Source organism: Terrapene carolina, unplaced genomic scaffold (genome assembly GCF_002925995.2).
Source record: "Terrapene carolina triunguis isolate 2854851 unplaced genomic scaffold, T_m_triunguis-2.0 Scaffold212, whole genome shotgun sequence".
Taxonomy (NCBI): Eukaryota; Metazoa; Chordata; order Testudines; family Emydidae; genus Terrapene; species Terrapene triunguis.
Genome location: NW_020664563.1, coordinates 7,395,700 through 7,418,217, shown reverse-complemented (window position 1 = coordinate 7,418,217; position 22,518 = coordinate 7,395,700). Strand labels below are relative to the sequence as shown.

General features: G+C 45.5%; 1 long non-coding RNA gene across 1 annotated transcript; it reads left to right on the top strand.

The window, feature by feature from the left end:
- The first annotated feature begins 722 nt into the window (after positions 1-722).
- On the top strand, positions 723-4,171 carry LOC113407509. Its single transcript, XR_003370007.1, has 2 exons — positions 723-1,110; positions 4,106-4,171. It is a non-coding gene; the product is annotated as an uncharacterized LOC113407509 (long non-coding RNA).
- The last annotated feature ends 18,347 nt before the right edge of the window (positions 4,172-22,518 follow it).

Sequence of the window (22,518 nt, the reverse complement as noted above, 5' to 3'; positions counted from 1 at the left end):
CTTTCTTTTGCAAAGACCCCCTTGCACCTTTAAGGACTGGAGACTTCGGATGGAAGCAGGGCACAGCCCACCTCTGAACCCGGTGATTGACAGGAAGCTGGGGGGGTGGGGTGGGGATGTGAGTGTATGTGTCTGAGGAAGGGGTGGGAGGAGCTCGGGCCCTTCCCAGATGGCCAATCAAGGCAGAGGGGTGGGCAGCTTGGCTCTCTTCTCCTGTGGCTTTTTTCTGTGTCAGTTTCAGGAGTCCTGAGCCTGAGCTAAGCAAAAGCAGGAGGCAGAGGGGGCTGCTGGAGTTTGCAGAGACAGAGAGAAAAGGGAGGGTATTTTGCTTGCTTTGCTGCTGCTGGGGTGGGGGCAGAGCTCTGGCTTTTGCAAGAAGAAGGGGAGAGGAAAGAAGAAAGAAAGCAAACCAGCCCACCCCCTTTGAGATCGCTCTGGCAGTGGCTGGAGGGGGGTGGGGGAAAGTTTGCCTTGCAACCCTCCTTCGCCCCTGCCTTCCCCAGATCAATGCCTATTTGCAAAAGGATTAAGAGGCAGATTTAAAGGCTGATAGCTCATTTCTGCGATTGCAAAAGGAGCCCGGGACTAAGAAAGCAGCCAGAATCCAGCTCTGATTTCCCCCCCCCCCCACCTCCACCAAGTGGCAAGGAGGTTTATTTTTCTTGCTTTTTGGAGTCATCCTCTCCCCCCCCCCCCCCCCCCCCCCCCCGCGTCCCCTTCCCCCCTCCCTTCAAGAAGCAACGGGATCCCCCTCCCCCCTTTCTCGTTTTGCCTTTTTTTTTAATTTCCTCCTCCCGAGAAGAAGGATTTGGAGCCAGCGTGAAGGATAAAAAGCCTGGTTTCTCCCTAGGAGGCGCGCCGAAGGAGCCGGAGGGAGAAGGAAGGAGAAAAGGGACTGCTGCTGCTGCTAGCTTGGGCGATGGACGATCAACCCAGGTTGATGCATTCCCATGCTGGGGTGGGGATGGCAGGACATCCCGGCCTGTCCCAACACATGCAGGATGGAGCAGGAGGGACAGAGGGCGAGGGAGGCAGGAAACAAGACATTGGAGACATTTTACAGCAGATCATGACCATCACAGATCAGAGTTTGGATGAGGCACAAGCCAGGTGAGATGGGGAAGGCGGGGGGAGGCGAAATCTTCCCTTCCTCCTTGCATAGTGCTGGGTTTCTTCATTGTGCTTTCTCTGCTTTGAATATTAGCTAGGTCGGGGAAGGGAAGGAACCAGAGCTACAGTAGAAATGTTGATCACAAGTATGTGTGTGGTGTGTGTGTGTGTGTGTGTGTATATATATATATATATATATATATATATATATAAATTTGGTGGTATGATATAGTTACATTATATCTGTCTGCCTGTATCTATCTATTTGAAACTGCTCTCTGATCTCAAGCCGGCCTTCCTCACTTCCATGGCGCCTGGAGTCGAACAGGACAGGAGGGCTAAGTTTTGAACATCATCTTGCTGGGTGGTATCCCAAGAGGAGAAAGTCCCAAGCTAGACTTTATTGCTAAATTATTTGATTTTCATTCCTTTCATCCCGCCTTTCTTGCCCGTGTCTTGGGACGGTTAGGATTTCTACAAAAATTGATTTTTGAGGTTTTGTGCGTGTGTAAAAACAAATCACTTTCTTTGTCGCCAGTTATCAGCCCTTTTAGAAAAGCTTTTCTGTGGGATTTTAAAAAGCAGGCCCTTTTCATGAAGGGTGGGGGTGGATATTTGCTTTTATTCATTGAAAAAGTCGTACTCAAATTCTTGTTTGGGGTGTTGGGATTTAAAAAACAAAAACAAAAAAAACTTGGGCCAGTTTCCTGTGGGTTTACTGTCTAATCCAGATATATGTACAAAAACTACTCTTTCTCTTTTCCCCCCCCCTTCATCCGCCGCATTAAGCACCTATGACACTACTATGTGTTATTGGAACCATGTGTGGATTATGTACACTTTTGGAATAGGATTTGGGGATGGCAGCTGATTCTTCTTCAGCATTTGCGTTGTAGTATTTCATTTTATAGCAGACAATTTTAAAAACACAGTAGCCTGCTTTGAATTCCATAGAAAATGCACCAAGTGGTGTATCATCTTTGGACACATTTTAAAATAATGCGCTTTTTGCTAAGGCTACATTTTATGGTTGGGGCAGATGTGCATAGATTTTTTTTATGATGGGATATTAAAAAGAAAAAAAGCAGTAAAAATCTGCTAACTGGAATGTATTCGACTTCACCGCATACAAGCTCAATAGACCGCTTTGAGAAGCTCCAGCCAAACTTAAAAAAAATGAAGGCACAGTTATTTTTTGAATATAAAGTTGCCAAAAATTGTCTGGTATAAATTAGAATTTTATTATCTGAAGAAAAGCTTTTAGGTGTGGTATAGTTCTCACTGGCACATATGTTCCACAATGGAACAGATTGCTAGAGAACATTGTTCATGGAAAAACTACATCCCAATAAACTAGCTTGGATCTACTTCCAAAGGGGTGAGGCTATGCTATTATATTTGGTCTCTCTGTCTTCTTAGCCTTAAAACCCCAATATCGTAGGATACTTTGTTATTGGACTGATTGTTATAGAAGCAGAGCTTGGTAGCTTTTAGGATGAAGAATTGTCCCACTTTATGCCCAGACAGAGCTGTGGGAGGGGGGGAAATCTTTATCCTGAAAGTTACAGGAATTGTGTGTGTGTGTGTGTGTGTGTGTGTGTGTGTGTGTGTGTATTTTCCTGCATGTGTAATTTACATTCAATCAAATTAAAAACAAACAGAACTTTGAGACCTGGATGATGCTCCATGTTTTGCCTTGCTGGGCTATACACAGCTACTTCCTTACCGGACTTTCTCTTCGGCTGTGAAACCGACTGTATTTTTCAGCGCTGCGTGGTTTTCAGTCCTGCGTATGCATCCCATATTAGTTTTTATGAAGTTCCTTTAAAAATGTAAATTGCTAATAGTGTCTGTGTGTGTGAAGCACATAAGCGTTGTTTATATACAAATGGCTGTGATCATTTGAGTTCTCTGCTAAGGTGACAGTGTGGCTTTTCTGGGCTATGCCTTTGAGAGACTTCGTATACCAATCTTTTACCATAAGGCGGGGTGGTGGTGAGGAAAATAATAGTGAATGTTTGCCAGATATTCCCACCACCTTTATATATCATTTCAGTTAGTAAACAACATTCCCATAATTGATGCCTGATCAGAACAGCCCTTTATACAACCAAGCCCTTTGCAAAGTGATTAGATGGCTAAAAAAATTACATTTGTTTCTTTGCTTAAGTGGGAACCTGATGGGTTTTAAAGGCAACCAGCCAATTAAACAAGCAACTCTCCTGCCTCCCTCAAAAACAATAACCAATCCCTGCCGCCTGAAAAGAAAAGAAAATTTTAAAAAAATCCACCAAGCAGAAGGTTGTGTGTGTGTGTGCTTTTTTTTTTTTTTTTAAATGAGTGTAGTGTCCTAATTGTCAATAATTGAATCTTAACATCAGCAAGCAGGCAGTGTGTACACAAGAAGCATAATGTAAACATGAAAAAATGCATTTCTGTGCCCAGATGTGTGTGTTTGCCCCTGGCAGTGCATTTCCATTCTCTTTAACTTGGGTCCTGAAATGCTATAAATTGACAGTTCCAATCGGTGCAACTTTCAAATATTGAGGGGCATCTGCAGGATGAATTGGAACACATGGGTGTATTAAATAGAAAGGAGGGTAGTGTGAGGACGGGGTGAGAGGGAGGGAGACAGATCTCAGTGCTGTGTATTTCATGTCTTCCACATGTTCCTGGCTTTGGCTGTTAATTGCCTGGCTAGGGCTGCTAGATTATGAATGCCACTTAGTAGCAAATGCCATTTTCAAGTAATTCCTAAATTGGCCTAATTTATGTTATCTGTGTTAGTGGGTAGCCCCTCAAGAATGAAAGATCATCAGTTAAAGTCCTAAAAGTTATTGCATGGTGGCTTCCTGTGCAGTTTTGGCCAAAATGTATATTGTATTTATAGGTATTTAATTGTATTTTCCCCCTCCTTTTGCACATACTAGCCAATTTCAATTTTGAAAGTTGTCTTGAGCTGCCATGGCACCCTAACCTTGCTTCTTTCTTGCAGAAAACATGCTTTAAACTGCCACAGAATGAAGCCGGCCCTTTTTAACGTCTTGTGTGAAATCAAAGAGAAAACAGGTAGGAATGGGGATTCTGATGATCTTATGGGTTTTGTGCCAATTTTGTTTTTCCACTTTAAGGGTATTCCCCTCTCCTCAAAAGTTCTTACTTTTTAATATTATTCCAAAGGGAAAAATGGAATATTTTACACTTCTGGCATTAACATTGCATAGTAGGGTATCTATTGAAGAGGAGAAAATGTTAATTAATCTTCACCCATGCAACCTTTGCTGCTTTTAATATGTCGTCTCTCTTGTTACATCTTTAAAATATTGCACTGCTATGAAAACTGTTCGGAAAATAGATTTAAAACAAAAAACAACAACAACCCCCTAAGAAGGTGTTTTCACTTTGTCTCTTAAATAAGGATAAAAAGAATAAAAATACACTTCTAAAGTTTTTTTTTAATTTTATTTTAAATAAAGTTAAAATCCCTGTGTATCTACCAGTCACTGATACCAGATAACACACAGAGAAAGTTGTCAAATACCTTTAGTGGAAGCCTGTCTATTAGATTGTTGATTACTTTAGGGTACTGTTGTTTTATGGCAGGGGGTGTTCTCCTGTAAGGGTGGTAATGACATCACAACACTCATTCTGCTGGTTCCCACTTTTCCAGACCTCCTACCATGCACTAACACACTTATAACACATCCCAGGGGGGTATTTAAATTTTAAAAGCAACAATTAAAAAATAGCAGTCATCAATCAAGGGTGATCTTAAACAACAGATGCTCAGGGAAGGACATTTAGCAACATCCGCCGCCATGTATTTATTTTATTTTTTGCAATTTTATTTTTCCTCCCTCCGAATGGGTAAAATCCTTGCTTACGCCTCCCAGAAAAATGAACTGCATATAGGCAGCCTGATCCAACAGCTTCTTTTTTAGCACACTGCGAGCTACTTGACTTTCCCCCCCCCCTCCCCTTTTACCAGCAGGACTGTAACAGTCAATAATTCATATCTAAACTATATAAGCAAGGGCATGACATGAATGGAAGTGACAATAAATATGATTGCACGCCCAGTTGATATACATTGATAGTTACACATGGTGGGGGAGAGCAGCTTTCGGAAACCTGAATCTGTGTCTGTTTAAAATTTTTATATATATATATATATATATATATATATATATGCGCCTCATTGTGTTAGCAGCTGATTGAAAATGTGGTTACTTGACTCTTGTAATATATATAATATGACTAAGGAGACCCTTTGTTAAATGTTGTTTGAGCAGCTTGTAACCTAGACAAAGCACCTAGCAGTGGCATTCAACTCTCTGAAGTCCTTAGGGCTGCATTGCCAGTGCCTGACCTTCTTGAGAAGCCATTCATTATATATTTCCTATAATTTAATGGAGCCTGTATATGGTTCTTATAATGTAATGGACCCTGTGTATATATAAATATCAGAGATGCCTTGGAAATTCTGCAAGTGCCTTTTCTTCCTCTCCTTTTATTTTCTGTTAGCCAAGAAAACGACCGGTCTCTCTCTTCCTCTTATTTCTTTTGTTGACAATGTTGTCTATAAAATGTTGGTGGTTGGCCCAGTCTCTAATCAATATCTGCCCTGGTTTGTAATCAAAGCAGTTGTGAAGTTGTAGGGGATGATTCTTTTTGAATTAGAGCAACTGGAAATACAGCGGGGGGAAAACAACAACCCACACCCCCATCCGCTCTAATATTTGGAGAAGCTGTTGGGCTATACGGAATCGGAGCGAGGTGGGAACATTTGAGTGTCCATAATGAGTGGGTGTGTTAATTCCGATCCCCTAATTAAAATCTAGAGAGACATTAGGTCAAAGTGTGACAGTGCAAACAAAGAGCAGGTGTGGATTGGTACCGTCTCCCTTTAATCATTCTGGCTGGATTGCTAGACGGGAGGCTGCTGTGTTAAACAGAATAACCCCCCCAAATAGGTAAATTAGGATGGCATTTGAAATGAATTTTTATCAAGTCAGCTATATGTGTATGGAGAATAATTTGCTTTATAAATGAGTGGGGGGGGGGGAAAAAAGAAAAGAAAAATCCATCACACTTGAAACTAAGAAAGGTGAAGGTGGTATCTTTATTATTATTTTCTTGGACCAAATTCTATAGCTGAGTAGCCGTGGTCCTCCGAAGATGAGTCTCATCCAAAAGGAACACACAGGCCTAGTGCAATCCAAGGTGCAGGTGTGCATAGGTGAAAGTTGGGCTAAGTTAGATTTCCTCCCCACATCTGAATTTCTGATGTGGAGTCAATGGGGAGGAATCCATTGTCGGATAAAATCCTGGCTACTCAAGTGGCTTGTGGTTCTGGTGGGGCGAGTGTGCGAGCGTGTGTGTGTTCCGCTCGTCCCATCTCAAGCGTTACAATGTGCGGAAATGGGGATTCGCTTTCAAACAGCTTGATTTAAGTGACTCCAGAGCCTGATGGAGACTTTACCACCAACTCCCGCAACATTCCGGCTAATATTTCATAGCGTTAAGGTAGTCTGAGCGAACCCAAAGTGTCCATGAAGTTGTTAGAAAAAGAGGTCGTCTTTACTGGCTGGAGTCCCCTTTTGCAAGATGACTCTTCAATTATTTTAAAGGATTTATAGGCATGCGTTTTTTTTTTTTTTTTTTTTTTTTAATGCTTGTTTGCTGGAATCCGTTAGTTTCTTTTGTCTATTTCAGGGTGATGTCTTTTAAAAAGTAGTAAGTGGAGAGATTTGATTTGAGGTTAATGCAGGAAAAATTGTTGCTTAAATGTACACATGATTAGTCTCTGCTAATTTGCAGTGTTTTCCCTTCTTTTTTGGTTGCTTCGTTGGGGGCTAATTGGTAGGACTAGCTTCAAATGGCTAATTGGCTTTTTGGAATAAAATAATAATAAAAATAGAAGCCATCATTGTCTCAAATGCAATTGATTTCCCAGTCAATAGAAATTTAAATTAAAAAAATTGCACTGGCAATTATGAAAAGTTTGCAAGGGTTGGGGGTTCCTGTTTGTGTTTTTAGATGATTCTCTGCCTGAGCAGAATTGCTAAGTAGAGGAATCAGGCAAGGCAAACGCAGACGTGCGGTCCTTGGATAGCAAACTGGAAAATATCTGCTGTCAAAATGCAGCAGCGTCTATTTCAGCTGTGAGCCTTTTCCAACTCCCATCTCGTTTGATGGGGAATGGAGAAGAGAGAGAAGGTGAACGCAGGATCTATGATCATTTAATCCGATCGCTCCTCCTTAAACATTAGAAGGGATATTCACTTTTTTGCTTCTTCCATGGATGTGGGAATGTGAAACACATTCTGTTTAAAAGGACCCTGACTTTTTTATTTGTTTTAAATTTCTCAATTTATTTTTTTCCCTTCTGTGTGTCAAAGTAATTCAGGTATAAAAGGAAAATTAATACACCCCCAACAGATGAAATTTATTAAGTGGAATATTTATAGACAGCAATGATTAGCTGTGCAATTGTTGTTGATAGTGGCTTTGGTTTGTTTATTTGGGTTTTTTTTGTTTTTGTTTTTAAATTTTGAACATAGTAGCTACATAAGGCACTTCTTAGCCACCCTTCCCCTATGTATTATCTTCATGAAAGTTAACTCAAATCAGCTCTTTGGAGGAGGTAGAATATTTTATTTATTTTTTTTCCTTAGCACCCCTTTGTTCTCTCTAGCTCTCTGCCTTTCTCTGTGTTCAATTAACACCCCCATCACAGAACTGTAGTCTTTTTTTTAATGTCTGCTACTGTATTTCACTTCTGACACCTCCCTTATTATTCTTGCCTGCCATTTCTTTTTAATATAGCAATTACGTTATGGGGTTTCTTTTCTTTTCTCCCCCTCCCCCCTTTCATTTCTTTCTTTGAAGCTGGAGGAAAAAAGGAGGGCCAAGCATGTGTTGTATGTAAGTGAATGTTTCCTGGGGTGCATCTTATCTGTGAGAGAATGGCCAAACCAAGGCCCTGTCTGCCCTTTATAGGGTAGCATGGGGCAGCTTTTTTTCGGCTCTGCTTTTTGACCTTTATGCATCACTTTTTAAAACTCTGCCTTCGGTTTCCTGTTCTTCCCTTAAACTGGGAGTCAGCAGAGGAGCCCAAGGAGCATTAAACACCCACATTAGAATTTCAGTGGCAGTTGTGTACTTAGGGCCTGATCCTGCTTCCACTCCTGTTGACTTCCCCGCAGCGGAATCAGGGTCCTAACTCGTTCTGGCTCCTCTGCAAATCGTTGGTTCCAGCGCTCCGCGGCTCCCCTCCAAAGCAAAGCAGGGTTTAGAATTGTGCTGCCCTTTTTTTTTTTTTTAAGCGGCTGCTGTTCAAATGCCTTTAGCTGCCCTTTTGAGCTGTACACTGTTCTCCTGGAGACCTTGCGTTGGATCCACGGTTGGCATGTGCCTCGAGATTGGTTTAAGAATATACAACCGGTGGCAGGAGGGGGGGAAGGGAAGAGTGGGGGAGCTTTAGACTTTTCTACCCCAACAAACGCAGCTTGGTGTAGGCCCCTGAAGGTTGCCAGATGCTGGCCGCGAAAGCCTTTGCAGGACTCTTGATTCAATTAGTTCCAGAAACCTAGCATCTTTAGAGGGAAAGGAAGAAAAATAGGAATGAAGGAAATAACAACTGCACAGAAGGAAAGGGGTATTCGGAGGGGTGGGGTGCAGGGAGTGTTGACTTAATTGGAGAGCACGTTCACCTTTGGAAGGGAAAAGTTGGGGGCGTGACAAGGTGTGGGGTGTGAATGAGGATGGGGTATAAACCAGCAGCCCAGACTGGGACTGAAGACAGACGTATGGTATCTATTGATGGGACCTGCCTAGTGGGGATGACAAATGCAGCTCTCCACTCAGGTGCGGGTCCCTCTCGTGCTGCTGAAATGTCTGAAAGCTTTAGTTTTAATTGTACTTTCTCTACCGCTGAGAGGAGAGGAGGGGAGGGTGGGGGTCTGTACAAAGGTTTAGCGGGGCAGCTAAAGCGGTTAGAACAGAGCAGACGCAATTAGTGTAATCAGAATTGCCGTGGCAGTGTGAAAGGAGGTGGGAGCTGAACGCCTGCGATTGACTCCAGCCCGGCAATGAGGGGGACATTTGGGGCGCTATGGGGTGACAGAGATTTTTGTGTGGCCATGATGCCAAATAAACTTCCCAGTAGCTATGGGGATGGAGGTGCTCCCCCCTGCGTTATCCAGAGGGAGCTGAATCGATGCAATCTGATGGCCTTGTTTAACTAGTGTTTTTAGCTCAGTGTGAGGGGGCCCGATGTGAGGCGAGTCCCCTGGCCGGCTCTGTCTCGCTCGGGGATAGACTTTGATCAGTCTTAAATCTCTCCCGTGCGTGTCAGGTGACGTCGGGATGCTTCGGATTGGGCGGCTGGATCGGAAGATGCGTTGGGATGAGGTGGGATTCCTGCCGGATTAGTCCGGTGCAGCTTCCCAAACTTGTGGAGTTGCCTCGGCAGCATTCATTCCACAGACGGCCTGCCATCACCCGTGGACTAGATGCCTTGGAGACTGAGTGGTTCATTCTTAGTTAATTTATTCAGGCAAAATATCTCCAGGAACCAGGGGTTTGTGTGTGTGTGTGTGTGTAAATAACATTTGATCAGAGATCCCTCTCACCTGGATATATTCTGTTCCCCCTCAGGTGTGAGGTATTTTGTCAACTCCTTCTCCTGCTCCCTGAGCCCTGTTCATCCAAACCTCTCTTGATGTTTCTGAAATATTTTGGTGAAGACTTTCCTTAGAGGAATAGTTTTTGCATCTTGTGATCTGAACAAGGACTTGGTAGCTGGAAACTCTCATGCTTTAATCCCAGCTCCTGCCACTGACTCCCTCTGGGGCCATGAGGAAAATCTTTTAGGCCCAAATTTTCTAAAATGACTAGTGATTTTTTTGGGGGGGTGCCCCACTTGAGACACTGAAAGGGTTTTCAAAAAGTGCTGAGCATTTGCCCACTGCAAATTGAGCCCCTTCCAGGCATCTCAGGATGGGCATCTAGAATCGCTAGTCACTTTAGATAATGTAGGTTGTAACCGCTCTCTGCCTCAGTTTCCCCACCAGTAAATTCGAGCTAATATTTAGCTGCCTCGTGGGGCATGTTTCTGCCTCATGGGGAGAATGTTTCTAAAGCATGTTGGAGAAGCTATATAAGTATTAGGACTGTAAATGGGCTTGTAGTCTGCAGATACAATATCTGTTTTTTGAGGGGAATAGTAACAAAAATAGAGCAATAGAGAAAATGTAAGCTATAAATATAGAGAGTCCTTGAGAGGCACCATCAATGCTGCCTTCGTAAGATTCTGAAGATCCAATGGGAAGACAGGCGCACCAATATTAGTGTTCTGGAAGAGGCAAAGACCACCAGTATTGAGGCAGTGATCATCCGTCAGCAATTCCGCTGGACTGATCACGTTGTCCGGATGCCAGACCATCACCTCCCAAAACAGGTCCTGTTCTCTCAGCTGAAAGAAGGGTACCGTAATGTGGGTGGATAATGGAAGTGTTATAAGGACTTGCTGAAGGACAACCTAAAAAATGTAATATTGACATTCATACCTGGGAGACACTTGCCCAGGATTGCTTAAAATGGAGTGAAGTCCTACATGATGGTCCCCTGCATTTTGAACTTGCTCGCCAACAAGCCGAAGAGGACAAGAGGCGCAGGAGGAAGGAGAGACTGCTCTCCAATCATGGTCAACAGCCTCCTGCTGAGCCTGAAAACATCTGCCCTCATTGTAATAGAACTTGTGGTTCAAGGATTGGCCTTATTAGCCACTTGAGGACCCATAACTCCCATGGAAGATGATCATACTTGGTAACGAGTGATGGCCCCTCACATCACATATAGAGAAAACTACATTTCACAACTAGGTTGTTCCCTCCCCCCTCCCCGAGGTCATTATTTTACACAGCAATTCGTAGGGAAAACCGTGTGGTATTCCTTTATACCTTTGTAATTTTGCAGGTTTGGTTACATTGAGATGATGAGGGATGAGAGGAAAGATCTAACATATCATATCGTCTGCTTCTCCTACCCGCTGATTCAGGGACTAGTGGCTAGAGCTGGGAGTTTGGAAATCTGGGTTCTTTCTTTGCCTCTGCAATGGGCTTCCAGCATGACCTTGGTCATGTTGCTTAACCTCTCCTGATCTGTAAAGTGGGAATACCACCTCCCTGCCTCCCAGAGCTGCTGGGAAGCTGCAGTCGTGAATGTTGTTCAGGGATTTAGAGCTCCTCTGCTAAGACATGTTTCTGAAGTTCACATCATTATTTTTTCTTCCCTTGGCGTTGTAGTGGCTGGAGGTGTTTGAAAGCCTGGTGCCATCTGCAGCATAGTCTATGCGCTGGAGAGGGTGCACCATGTCCACTGCGGGCGAGATTTACATTTCTCGTCTGCCCGCCTTTGCAGAGGAAGGGTGGTCCTGTGGTCAAAGCACTGCAGTGGGTTGAGTGCCCCACTCTGCCCATTGTGACCTCTGGGCCTTCATCTGTAAAATATTTCCTTGTCTCTTTAGGTTGTAAGCTTCCCAGGGCAGGGCCTGACTTATCATGTATACGTACAGTGCTTAGCACAATGGAGCTTTTAGGAGCTACAATAATATAGCAATCTGTTCAATAAGCTACAGTAAAATATAATAATGTTATTTACAGCACTCTAGATTATTCATTAGAGTAGTTCCTAAAAGCCCCAGCCAAGAGCCAAGTCTGTTGAAGCTGTTGAAAATGCCACGGCCACAGCACTATGCCTTCGGTCACTTCCCCTCCGCAATCAATAGAAGGGCTACTCGGCGGATCACTGGGTTTCTGTGTAAATTCCTTCCTTTTGGCTCTGAGCAGAGGCTTTCCTGCCTGAAAATGAAAATAACAATTGGAAAAGCAGCCCGATCAGGCTGTGTTCTGCACAGCCTCTCTCGCAGGCGTTCCGGCCCCAACTGCTTCGCAAAGTTAAATAACACAAGACAGCGGGCAGCATAGGTATAAATGACAGAAAGCATCCGAAGAAGTGGGCTGTAGCCCACGAAAGCTTATGCTCTAATAAATTTGTTAGTCTCTAAGGTGCCACAAGTACTCCTGTTCTTTTTGCAGAAAGCAGTAGTGTGAAGATGCTGAATGCTGAATAAATTAAAGCGTTCAGTTTTCTGGCCAATAACAGAGTGGGAAGCATACAGGCACAGGGAGATTGGAGACGTTCTCTCCTGAGACGGAGAGTTGATGAGAGACTTAGGCAGCTATTTACTGAATAATAACTTTTTGTAAATGAAACCCAAATTAACCAAAGAATTAGTCACTTGCCCTTGTGCTAATAAACCGCTCCCTTCTCCCTCCTTTTTAGCCAGAACAGTATTGTTGTGACCAGTGCACTGGAAGTGGGAAGCTAGTCCTTCAGCAATGCATTATGGGATACAGTTGTTCGGAGGGGATGGGTGGCAGAGTGGAGAGAAACCCCAATCTCCATTTTATGAATGAACGACTCCCGTGGCGTATGCTGCTCGGCAGTGACGGGCTGAGAAAGTTTATTTTCAATTAAAGGATTTCTCCATAAACTAAGGCCATGTCTATGCCTTGCCGCTGTAGGGTTTTTCCAGGGCGTTAGCTTTTCGCAGGAAGGTGGATTAACACCACCAATGGAAGAACTCCTGCTGTTGCTGTAGCGAGTGTCTACACTGAAGTGCAACAGAAGGGCAACTGCAATGGAGCCGCTGTAGGGTTTCAAGTGTAGACAAGTCAGCACCCTGAGCAAAGGTAGCTAGGGACTTGTCTACACTTGAAACCCTACAGCGGCTCCGCTGCAGCTGCGCTGCTGTAGCGCTTGGGTGTAGACCCTCGCTACAGCAACGGGAGGGGTTAATCCACTTCCCCACAAGGCGGTAGCTAGGTTGAAAGAAGAATTCTTCCGCTAACCTAGCGCTATCTACACTGGGGGCTAGGTCAGCTTAACTACGTTGTGCAGCAACGTAGCCGGGTCAACTTAACTTTTGAGTGTTGACCTGTCTAAGGCTGATGGAAGCGTTCTTCCGTTGACCTAGCTGCATCTACACCAGGGGTTAGATTGGCAGAGCTCTGCCACTGGGGGATGTGGGTTTTTCATGCTCCTGAGCTCCAGAGCTATGTCATCCTAAATTTTAAGTGTTGACTATGCCTAAATCAGAGTGCAGAAGGGGGGAAAGCCCACTGCTGGCCTTGGTTACAGAACCCAGCAAATGGGCTCCTCTGCTCTGTTCTTTGGTCAGTTGTCTGTCACAGGGATCTCTCGCAGGCAACATCCCAGCTGCATGTGTAACTCTTCAGATGCGTTTGCCAGAGAGCCTGGCCATGTGCTCTAAGGCAGGGACTAACAGATCCTGGAGTTTAGTCTCTTCAGTGGGAGGTTCCCATATTCCTGCCCCTCTTTAATTTGGGTAATTTCTTCCCATCTTTCCCCATATTCATCTTTTCCGTGCCCTCCCATCTTTCCCATCTGCAGTCACTAACCTGTCTTGCCACCCCTTAATAGCTTTCTTCAGGTCTGGTGAATAGAGCTGGGGGGACAGGGGAAAACCACCGACAGTAATTTAATTGTTTAAAAACCTGACACAGATTTTCTTTCTTTTTTTTTACATTTTGGTTTTCCTGACCGCAAACATTAGACTAGAAAAGGATCAGGCAGCTTTATGGGGGAGCTGCACAGAGATCTCTGTCGCTGGACACTACTTTACCGAGCTGTGTATATCCATGTCTCCATCAGATGAAACCATCTACCTGTGCCTGCAACGTAGAAGTGCAGTACATTGTGCATTGCTCTTGTATATTTTGGGAAATGCCAAAGCAGTCTAGCTGGATATAATAGGCTTCAATGTATATTTTGAGGGGGTATCTAAAACATGCATGCAACTTTAATGATCTTTTATTTGTAGAAAAGAGTTTACCTAAAACAACCTTTTGCTCACTCTAAACAAAAGGGGCAATTTTCCCCCATTGTTTTCTACGGTGAAAAATCAGCTAGTAAAAATAAATAAATAAATAAAAAATCCCTATCTGTGTTACTAATAACTATGATAACTAAAATAATTACAGTCAGCATTTCATGTCAACTACATTGGAAAAATTATTAAAAATGTAATTTGCATTTCCTCACTGCCGAGGATGCCTTGATTTTTTATTTCTTTTTTCCACTCACCATGGGCAGTGAAACTAAGCAGGTCAGTTTCAGGTTCTGTTTTTAGTCAGTTTCACATCTAGGTTCTTCTACCAAAATATTTGCCCTAAACTACCTGACTGCGTACCTTAGACACTAGAAGAAGAAAATCTAGTTTCTCTCCTGTTAGATAACATTTCTTATTCTGCAGTGATGCTATTAGTAAAACGATCAATGAAAGATGACCTTCAAAACTATGGTACCTGGTTCCTAAATCTCTTCACTGTTCTTTGCTGCCTGATTCCCAGTAGCCAGGCTGAGTCCTAGATCCTGCAAAGATATAGGATATGGATCATAAGATATCAGGGTTGGAAGGGACCTCAGGAGGTCATCTAGTCCAACCCCCTGCTCAAAGCAGGACCAATCCCCAACTAAATCCCCAAATGGCCCCCTCAAGGATTGAACTCACAACCCTGGGTTTAGCAGGCCAATGCTCAAACCACTGAGCTATTCCCCCCCCCCCCCGATATGTGCTTAATTATATTCGCTGTGAGTAGTCCCCTTCTCATCAAATGTTTTGCAAGGTTGGAGCCTAGAGGGAGACTGTCTGCCTATAATAATCTGAAACATTTATTTTTGTTCTTTCAGAATGAACTTTGAAAAATGCAAGCTCTTTGTGTGTATGTATGCGCATGCAGATACACACTCTCTCTCTCTCTCTCTCTCTCTGTTTATGTGGGCTCCTGGTCTGATTCTGCAGTGATTTGACAGTACAGTGGAGTGTTAAACGTGATATAATAGTTGGAGCATGCCAATCATGGCATGGATAGACATCTACCAGTTTCACTGCAGTCAAGAACTATACAAGGGGCAGAGTTAAGGTTATGCATTAAAGTGTGAAGTTCCTGACTTGTGAAAACACTAAAATGGCAGAATTATAGATCTTTTAATGTGGCCTTTTTGCATTAAGTTGTACTTTGGGATATCATGATATGAATGTCTCTGGACAAAATTAGATTTTTCAGCTCAGAAGGGGGGTCCATTTTGATCATTGAATCTGACCTCCAGTATAAAACAGGGCATAGAATTTCACCCAGTAATTATTGCATCAGGCCATAACTTCTGGTTGGGCTAGAGCATCTCCATAAGAGATGCATCGAGTCCTGGTAAAGACTTCAAGAGATGGAGAATCTACCACCTCCCTTGGTAAGTTGTCATAAATGTTTAATTACCCCCATTTAGAAATCGGGCCGTTTTCTAGTCTGAATTTGTCTGGTGTCATCTTCCAACCATGATATCCGTGTAATGCTCTTGTCTGCTAAATTAAAGAGCCCTCTACAGTTGAAAATCTTTTAAAATTCTAATCTTTGGAGCTAGGGGCCAAATTCCTTCTCAGTTCAGAGGGAATGGGAGCTGCAGTATACAGGGAAGTGAGTTTGTGGCGAATGCATGGGCTATCCCTGGCTGTTGAACCCAGTCAGGAGAGGTTGCCAAAGTGCTGAAGCTGATTGGGGAAATTAAAAATCTGAGGAGCAGTGACTTGATTTACACACTTGTTAACTGAAGTAATGCAGTTTCTTAAGCTTTATGTATGGAGAGCACCTTGTGGAGTATTTATTCCTTTGGATATGAGTCAGCCTCTTATCTGCTTCAGCCTCAAATTGCTGGTGATTTTGGGTGTGTAAGTTGCTTGGGTGCCTACCTTGAAACCTTTTGAAGGGGGCCTGATTTGCAGAGGCTAGGTGGCCAGCCCCTTCTGAAAACTGGGGTGTCAAACTGGGCACCCAAAGTTGTAGGCACTCTTGGAACACTTGGGCCATTTTAACATATCCAGAGTAAAGATTCAAAAGAGGCATAAAGATAAGTGCATCTCCCTAAGCCAGGATGTCTTGTATGTACAGTGTCCTGCATGGTGGGGCAGATACGGGGGCTGCTGTCTATTGCATGTGATGCTGCTAAGGTGGTGGGGGAATTCTGCACCTGCGGTTGGCCTGAAAGTCTCCGAGCTTGGTAGCAAATATTTCATTTCCTCACTCTGCGAATACCTGAGCAAACATCCTTCCACTGGTGCAAGGGGTGGGGGCTCCCCTCTGCAACCCACCGGGAGGGTGAACTATTGGAGTGTCTGACAGAGCAGGGCCTCTTCTCTCCCCACCCCCGCCCCCCAAGGTCTCCTATTGCTATTTGCAGAACCTGTGGCCTGAGTCAGCTTGGCATTTCCCCAGCTAGCTGGAATTTACTTTCTGCCTGGCAGGACCATTCTATAACATTTGCGCACCTGGGCGGCTTAAGCTTCAAAGCGGGGTGGAGCAGCTGATCCTGCCTCTCTGTGACCCTGATTCCTCCTCATTGGTGGGTGGGAGCCAAGCAAGCAAGCAATGGCTTTGCCTTTCCTTGGGAATTAATAATAGGGGGGCGCTTATCTGCTGTTACTGCTCATTGAGATAGCACCTGGGAAAGATCAGGACCCCATTGGGTTAGACGCTGTACGGACAAGTAACAAGATGGTCCCTGAGAGCTCGCAGTCCAATCTGCTTCCCTTTGCTAAGACTGTCTGGCTGTCCATCCCAGGCAATGTGGTCCAACTCATGGATACTCAGGCCTCTGTGGTTCAGGAGCCAAATTAGCAATCAGCATTACCCAAATAAGCCACATCAGTGTGAATTTCATTGGTTCATTTACTATAGTACTGTACAATCCTATTTAAACAGTATGGCAGGAAATATTTAGTGTGTGTATTTTGCTGTGAGAGTATTTTTATTTATATATATAATATTCTCACAGCAAAATGACTGTCCATGTATTATTATTGTATTAACTACAGTTGGTTCAGAACATAGTAAAAGCATCCTGATTGGTTAGTAATTCAATCACACTGGTTTAATATCACGTACGGCAAAGAGCCGCAGGAGACGCATTGAAGAGCCATTCGCAGCTCGCGAGCCTCAGTCTGAGCATCACGGGGCTAGATCAATGCGCATGGGAGTGGAACTCAAGAACTCCTGCCTCTGCAGCGACGGGCCACTGAATGCTTAGGCCCAGATCCACAAAGGTATTTGGGCTCCTAGCGTTCTTTGACGAGCTGGGCCTTAAGCACTGTATCTGTTTCCCCATCTGTAAAACGGGGCTCATAGTTATATACCTGCCTCCCAGCGGAGAGGTGTGAAGGTTAATTGGTTAATGAATTTTACAGTACTGTGTGTGTGCAAGAAGGCCCTGTAGAAATGCCCTTCTGCTCTCACTCTCCTGCCTGTCCTACCCCTGGCTGGAAGAAGTTGGGCTGCTTTCTGAGCCCCTGTCATTAGACTGCCTGACTGTGAGGCTCTGGGCAATGGGTCTTTGGCTGTAGGGCACCAGGGATCAGGAGGAGGATTGCTGGTTTCTAACCCTCCCAGACACGAGCTGTTTCTTCTGTCTGTCACACAGGGTAGCCATTCTGGATAGAGATGATTATAATGCCCGGTCTGTGAGGCCTGGCTCTGCTTCCCCTGGCTGAAGTTTCTCTGCTTGCGCCGCCTCCCTTCAACCAGAGCAGATGCAGGAGACGGAAGCTCCAGCTCACTGCGAGCCAGCCTATGCGCACTGACCGTGGCCCGCTGGCAGGACATGCGTTGTGTGCTCCTGTGCAGCAGAATGGCCGGACCAGTGGCTACCTTCAGATCTGCAAAGCCAGTGCTTGCTGGGGGTGAGGCACAAGGAGGGGCCTCCCCCGGGAAGGATCCATGCTATAGACAGGGTGGGAAAAGGATTGCAACAGGGCAGGTCCTGCACCTGGCGATCCTAGCTCTGTAAGGCCTATGCTGGCTCGCTGCTCCCTCCTCCCAGGGACCCCTTCTCGTTCTCTTCAAAGAAAAAGCTGGAGTGGGGCCCCATCCCCTCTGCCACCAGCCTCTAGAGACTTGTTTGGGTTCCCAAGGAAGGGGAAGGAGACAGATTCAGAGCTGCAGCAAGGGGAGACCTTTTCTGTCCCTGGAAAGGAGGTAAAAGTTGGTGGCACTCTAAAGAGATGTCCATCAGGAGCTACGTCTTCCTATGGAGGACCCCAGAGCTCTAGTCTCGCTGACCCCCTCAGCCCCTTCTCTCATTCTCCTGACCTTCTGGAGCGTGTCTGGAGACCTTCAGCCTCAAGCTGTCCTCTCTGACAGGGCCCAACTTCCAGGAAGGGGACCCCACTGCCACCGATCGCAGCCTTAGTAGGTGGGGTGTCCGCTCCTCTTCCAGGTCAGTCCAGGGGGCTTGTTCTGCATACTAGAACCCAGGGTGGTTGGGCTTGCGCTGTGTCTGTGACGCTCCATCTGGTGGGATGACAGGGCAGTGATGGGTCACCATGGGGGAACCGGGCCGTCATCCTTTATCACTGGCCCAGAGAAATTGGTCCTGCTGAAGCCCTACATGTCTGTAGCCATGTGGACTGGCTCATACATGTCCAGATCCACCCTGTCAAAGGGAAGCACCACAAGCAAGTTTTTCGGTGAATAGAGACAGGGATTTAGGTCCAGAGACACTGGCCATCCACCCTCTTGCTGCATCACACCCTGCATTTGGAAGCTCTGTCCCGGAAGTGTTTGCGAAAACCTTACGTCTGCCCTCCCTCTCACCTGAAAGGCACAGGAAGGTTGAGGCATAGGAGTGCTGAGGACCCTGGAGTGGCTCAGGTGGGCCTCGTTCTGCTTTTCAGTCCTTCCAAGCAGATGCAACCCCGTGAGCTACAGTCCATTGCAGCCCCCCACTCTCCCGTGCTCAAGCCACGGCTTCAGTAGACAGTTCTGGGACTGCCTGAGGGTTTCAGCGATGAGAACTCTCCTGTGCTTCCGTAGAATATCAGGGTTGGAAGGGACCTCAGGAGGTCATCTAGTCCAACCCCCTGCTCAAAGCAGGACCAGTCCCCAACTTAATCAAACATCATCCATGTACTCCTGGATTTTTGGTCTGTCTTCTCCACCTCGTGTACACTGGGGAATTCCAGGCCAGGGAACCTTACATCTGTACCTGGTCATTTGATTGCAATGATGATTTAAAAATAAATAACTAAATCACCCTGCAGACCTTGATGGGGTCTCACCAACACAGTTTCTGCCTAGGGAAGTGGTGTCTTGCTAATCTATTAGAATTCTTTGTGTGTGTCAATGAAGTCGGGGATAACGTAGAACCAGCGGTTTAATGTATTTAGACTTTGAAAGGGCCTTTGATGACAAAGTCCTTCCATTAAAGGCTACTGAAAAAACAAAGCGGTCATGGGGTGGGAGGCCAAGTATTGTCCTGGATCAAAAAACTGCGTAGGAAACTGAGTGGGAATAAGTGGCTGATTTTCATTGTGGCAGAGGGTTAACAGTGGGTGTCGTAAAGTCCCATGTGTAATAGATTAATGATTTGGAATGGGGACGATGAGCAGTGAGGGAGCAAAATTTTGCAGATAACACAAAGTTATTTAGCTTAGTCAAATCTAGAGAGGACTGTTATTTCCAATGGCAGGTAATGATGGAGAGGGCTCTGAGTAGATGGGGAGGGCTCTGAGTGACTACAGAGAATTCTTTTCCAGGTGTCTGGCTGGGGGTTCTTGCCCACATGCGCAAGGTCTAACTGATCGCCATATTTGGGGTCAGGAAGAAATTTTCCTCTGGGTCAGATTGGCGGAGACCCTGGGGTTTTTTCGCTTTCCTCTGCAGCAAGGGGCACGAGTCACTTGCTGGTTTGAACTAGAGTATATGGTGGATTCTCTGTAACTTGAAGTCTGTAAACATGGTTTGAGGACTTCAGTAACTCAGCCAGAGGTTAGGGGTCTGTACAGGAATGGGTGGGTGAGGTTCTATGGCCTGCGACATGTAGGAGGCCAGACTAGATGATCATGATGTTCCCTTCTGACCTTAAAGTTTATGAGTCTGTGTTAGGAGCTTCACAGGGGCTTAAGCTAAGTGAATGGGTAACATGATGGCAGATGAAGTTCACTGTTGTTCACTACAATGTGATGTAGGTTGGAGGGCAAAATTTGAACTACTCTTACCTCTTACAAGCTTCTAAATAAACTGCATTAGCTGGGCGTCCTTGTGGCCAGGTCAATGAAGACTTCTGCTCAGTGTGCAGCTGCAGTCAAAAAAGCCAGCAGGATATTAGGAAGCATTAGGAAAACAATACAGATGTCCTTATATAAATTGGTAGTATGCCCTTATCTAGAACATTGTGTGCAGTAGTGATCACCACCTCTCAAAAAGGATATTGCAGAATTAGAGGGAAGTTCAGAGAAGGGTGACAAAAATGAAGCCAGACTGGGATTTTTTACATTAGAAAGGAGATGAATAAATCTCTAAAATGAGGAGTATAAAAAAGGTACACTTGGGAGAACAGAAGCTCTTGATCTCCTAACACAAGCAGCAGGGGGTGTTCAATGAAATTGGAAGGTGGCGAATTTAAAACTGATGATGATGAGATTTTTTTTTTTCCAGACAATGCATAAGACGGTGGAACTCACTGCCAAATGATGTCATTAACACCAAGAACTTAGCAAGCTTCAAAAAGGATTGGACATTTTGTATTGATAGCAAGAATGGCTGGAGTTAGTGATAAAAATGAGAATCAGAGGGAATACAAAACCTCATGCTTCCGGTTTTACACCAATGTATGACTAGTAGGGATTAGGATGAGACATTAATGAGGGAGCAGTTCACCCCACATCTGCCTATTGGGACGTTTCTGCACCTTCCTCTGGAGCATCTGGTGCTGGCCACTGCCCCAAACAGGATGCTGGGCTAGAGGGACCTCAGGTCTGGTCCAATCTGCCAGATCCTCTTAACCTATTGCCTTCTTATAGATGGGGAAATGAGCTAAATGACTTGCTAAAGGTCTTTCTGGAGGTCTGTGGCAACCTGCATCTAGAACTCACATCTCTTGATTCCTAATGTAAGACCTTAGCACAGGGGTGGGCAAACTTTTGGTCCGAAGGCCACATCTGGGTATGGAAATTGTATGGCACGCCATGAATGCTCACAAAATTAGGGATGGCGGTGCGGGCTCTGGGGTGGGGCCAGAAATGAGGAGTTCAGGGTGCAGGAGGGTGCTCTGGGCTGGGACTAAGAGGTTTGGAGGGCGGGAGGGGGATCAGGGCTGGGGCTGGGGAGTGGGAGGGGGTCGGGGTGCAGACTCTGGGTGACGTTTATCTCAAGCAGCTCCCAGAAGCAGAAGCATGTCCCCCTTCCGGTTCCTGCATGGCCAGGCGGCTCTGCGTGCTGCCCTGTCTGCAGGCGCTGCCCCGGCGGCTCCCATTGGTCGTGGTTCCCAGCCAATGAGAGCTGCGAGGGCAGCGTGTGGAGCCCCCTGGCTGCCCCTATGTGTAGGAGCTGGATCGGGGACATGCTGCTGCTTCCGGGAGCTGCCTGGAGTGGGGCAAGCCCCTGACCCCGTTCTCCGGCTGGAGCACCGGAGCGGGACAAGCCGTGGACCCCGCTCCCCAGTTTGAGGGCTGGATTAAAACGTCTGGAGGACCGGGTGCGGCCCCCAGGCTGTAGTTTGCCCACCTCTGCCTTAGCACATGACTCTCAGCTCTCCAGGGGCAGTATTACTTGGATCTGGGGTTTTCGTTTAGGCGCTTCTTTCTCTTCAGAGGTTCTGGGACTGATTCTCATTTTACAAGATCTTTAACACTTGACCTAAGGCCCTGCTATACTGGCTGGCAGCATAAAGGGGCTTTAGCATCAATGCACATTGGTTCCCCTGTTGCTAATACGTTTTGATCTGCGAGTCCCCAAGTTTTCCCTAGCTGAATAGGGAACTGTGTGTGCATTCAAAAGAATTCCTATTTCACCTTTAAGGCAAAGCCCCTTCTTGGAGGGAGGAGTGTCCTGTTGATTCTTGACTGCAGCTTAGCCCTGATTTTGGGGAAGAGGGAACTTGAAGCCCCATCGGAATGCTCTCCCTTCATCGGCTCCTTAAATAAGTGCTTTTTGCAGCTATCTTAGATTTTGTGGGGAGAGGGGAGGGGAGCTGAAGGAAGAACAAATGAGAACCATATAAAGACAAATGGGAATCAGATTTAGGAAGCAGACTAGACAACCCCTTTGAAAGGAGGGCGGAGGGGAGTTATCGCTTTAATTGGTCTCCTTCTCGGGTTCCAGGCAATAATAAAAGCTGATTTTTTTTTTTTTTTCTTTTTCTTCCAGAATTTGGCCTGCTCCCCTCCCTTCACCCTCTTCCCTCTCTTGTCCTTTTATTTACTGTTTTCAAAACATCGCTGGATCCAACAGCAACAGCGTCTCCTACCCCTCTGCGAATCGGGTTACCATCCAA